General features: G+C 43.3%; 1 pseudogene; it reads left to right on the top strand.

The window, feature by feature from the left end:
- The first annotated feature begins 228 nt into the window (after positions 1-228).
- On the top strand, positions 229-1,139 carry LOC102835538 (annotated as a pseudogene).
- The last annotated feature ends 2,093 nt before the right edge of the window (positions 1,140-3,232 follow it).

The raw sequence follows: 3,232 nt of genomic DNA, 5'->3' as shown, positions 1-3,232 counted from the left end.
GGGAAGTTTGAGTCCTGGTGTGGCCCTGTAGGAGAAGCACTGGATTGCTAACCACAAGGTTGCAGATTCAAACCCACGAGCTGCTCCTTAGAAACCCTATACAGAGTTGTTATGAATAGGAAGCGATTTGATGGCACCTAACAACCACCACAAAGGGAAGCATACTAAAAGAAAGAGTCCTCAAGAGAGTGACATCATCTTTATACCCCTCATGGCAACCCCTGATACACTGCCGTGATACCCAGGGAAAACAGAACAACCTGAGAGTCCAACTACTTCTTTAAGAGCATACAACTTCTGGATGATTATCTAAAATGCTTCATAGTGGGAGCAGACAATGTGGGCCCCAAGCAGATGCAGCAGATCCTCATGTCCCCGTATGGGAAGGCGGTGTTGCTGATAGGCAAGAACACCATGATGTGCAATGCCATCCAAGGGCACCTAGAAAACAATCCAACTCTGGAGAGACTGTTTTCTCACATCCAGGGTTTGTGTTCACCAAAAAGGAGGTCACTGAGATCAGAGACATGCTGCTGGCCAACAAGGTGCCAACTGACACCTGGGTTGGGTCCAGCCCAGAACACAGGTGTGGGTGCCGAGAAGTCCTCTTTCTTCCAGGTTTTGGGTCTCACCACAAAGATCTTCAGTGGCTCCACTGAAATCCTGAATGATGTGCAGTTAATTAAGACTGGAGACAAAGTGGGAGCCAGCGAGAAGCCACCCTGCTGAAATTGCTGAACATTTCCCTCTCCTCCTTCGGGCTGGTCATCCAGCAAGTGTTTGACAATGGCAGCATCTACAACTCAGAAGTGCTTGACATCACCAAGGAAGCTGTGCATTCTCGCATCCTGGAGGGTGTCCTCAACATTGTCAGCATGTGTCGGCAGATGGGTTACTGAACTGTTGCCTCAGTACCCCATTCCACCATCAATGGATGTTTGTCTGTGGAGACTGAGTACAACTTCCCTCTGGCTGAAAAGGTCAAGGCCTTCTTGGCTGATCCATCTGCATTTGTGACTGAGCCCCTGTGCCCGCGGCCACCACTGCTGCTCGTGCTGCTGCCTCACCCTGGCCAAGATTGAAGCAAAGGAAGAGTCAGAGAATCAGATGAGGATATGGGGTTTGGTCTCTTTGACTAGTTACCAAAAGCTATCAACTCAGCCAGCTTTATTTGTGCAGCAAGGAATTAAAGATTTACTTCTCTTAAAATATTCACCCAAAAGAGAGAGGTATTTAAAAGCATCCTTTTGCATCTCCTGCATGAAGTGTACCTTTTGTACCATGGCTCAATTTTTTGTGTCGTTCAGGCTTCTCATTTGCCGCAGTAGAGGGTGTAGGTGGAAGAGCCTGGGAACATTTTAATTTTGTTTGTGGTGCCTGGACTCTTCAGGCAAATGCCTTCCTGTGGTGAGGATTTCACCCATTGGTCACCAGATTGTCACTTACGTTAGACCCATGGGCTGCTCAATACCACCAACTCCCACCATGCATTCAGTGCAGGGCACACACTGCCTGGAGTGGAGAGCAACCCTGTGTGCCTGCTCGCCTCTTCTTTCCAAGCACGGTGTCACCAAAGTTTGCTGCTGTTTGTGTGAAATTCTAGCAGGTCTGGGTTCTCTGTGTAATGGCCTGTTTGGTTAGAACTGCCTATAATCGTTAGACAAAGAAGAATCCCTCTTAGTCCCACTTTCAGAACTCAAAACTTAGTCTTTAAGTCAGACTAAAATCTTTTCTCTGAAGTGATGCTTCTCCAGTTGTGGGGAAGAGGAGAGGAAGGGGGAGTAAGTGATACAGATATGCACCAACACATCATTTTGCATGCAATGTCAAGGAAGTCAGGATCTTCCAAAACCCTTCAGTAGCATTTGCTCTAAAGACTGACAATGTAGCCAATTTGACCTGGTTGGGAGGGGGAGAAATAATAATAATAGTAATAATAACAGGAATAGCTTCCTCATGAAATTTGGGGGCGAGAAATGGGTTGCTGTTGTTGTTAAGTGTTACTGAGTAGTTCTGACTCCTAGTGACCCTGTATAGGGTTTCCAAGGAGTGGCTGGTGAGTTTGAACTGCCAGCCCTGTGGTTAGCAGTCCAGTGCTTATCCTACAGTGCCAGATGAGTAACCAATGAGACAATTCATGTAAAATGCTTAGCATAATGTCTAACACAGAGAAAGAAACCAGTCACTGTTAGCAGTCAAAATTGTTTACTTTTTTGTTGGAGTTTGAATATTCTTACTGCTTTTCTTAAGTGCTTTAAGTAACAATAATACTAACCTTTGGCTGCTACTGTTTTCCCTAGCCTGTTGTTTGCCTTTTAATGTGACATTTAGATTTCCTTTTTTTATGTAGCCAAATCTGTGATCTTTATTTTTGTGTGTGAGTTGATTGATTACGTCTACGTTTGGACAGTCATCCTTCCAACAGAGCTTAGACAGCTTCTGTTGCTTCTAGATTGTTTTCTTCCCAGGGCTTAATTTTTATTATTTAGCCATCTAATCCATCTGGAATTTATCTGGTTTTATGTTTTTTTTTATGTAATTTAATCAGGTGATCTTCCTGATTGCCAAATAATTTATTCTACAACTATTTATTAAATAATCTTCCCTTTCCCAATATATTGTGACATCTTTGTTGTGGCAGTTTAACTTTGCTCTAAAGAAAAGCTGGAAGTAACAGGAGGTTGCATATCATCTTGTGAAGTTTGCTTTTTAGTTTCCCATCTTTTTATCTCTTAGAAATGCAGGAAGATTAACAGTCACAAATCCCTAAATCCCATAGTGAAGGTGGAGGAGGTGTCTTGGAAAGTTATCTGGTTTTTATCTTTTCCAAATCCTCCTGTTAGTGAATTATTTGTTGCCCTTCTCTTACCTCCTTCCTAGCATGTTACCTCCTAACTTCTCAGTGACAATATTTCATAAATCAAAACTGTGGGCATGTGGTCTCCTGAGATTTCACAGATGTATGAGGTGGCTTCAGAGTTCATGAAAAACTGGAATTGAAAGACAATGGAATTTTTCCACTAACTTTTTTGAAGCCCCCTTATATTAAGAGAATAATGGGATGGAAGACTTGATATCAAGATGGTGTAAGAAAATCTGGGTCATATGTTCAATATGGGAATCTTGATGTGTTTCTGTAGGATAAGCACTCGACCACAAGGTCGATTTGAACTGCAAGGTGAGGGTCGCAGTGAGTCAGAACAGACTCGATGACACTTAACAACAACAATAC

The sequence above is a fragment of the Chrysochloris asiatica genome, unplaced genomic scaffold (assembly GCF_000296735.1).
Source record: "Chrysochloris asiatica unplaced genomic scaffold, ChrAsi1.0 scaffold00035, whole genome shotgun sequence".
In the NCBI taxonomy this organism is placed as follows: Eukaryota; Metazoa; Chordata; class Mammalia; order Afrosoricida; family Chrysochloridae; genus Chrysochloris; species Chrysochloris asiatica.
Note: the sequence above shows the minus strand (reverse complement) of the source record. Positions and strands in the feature narration are given on the sequence as shown.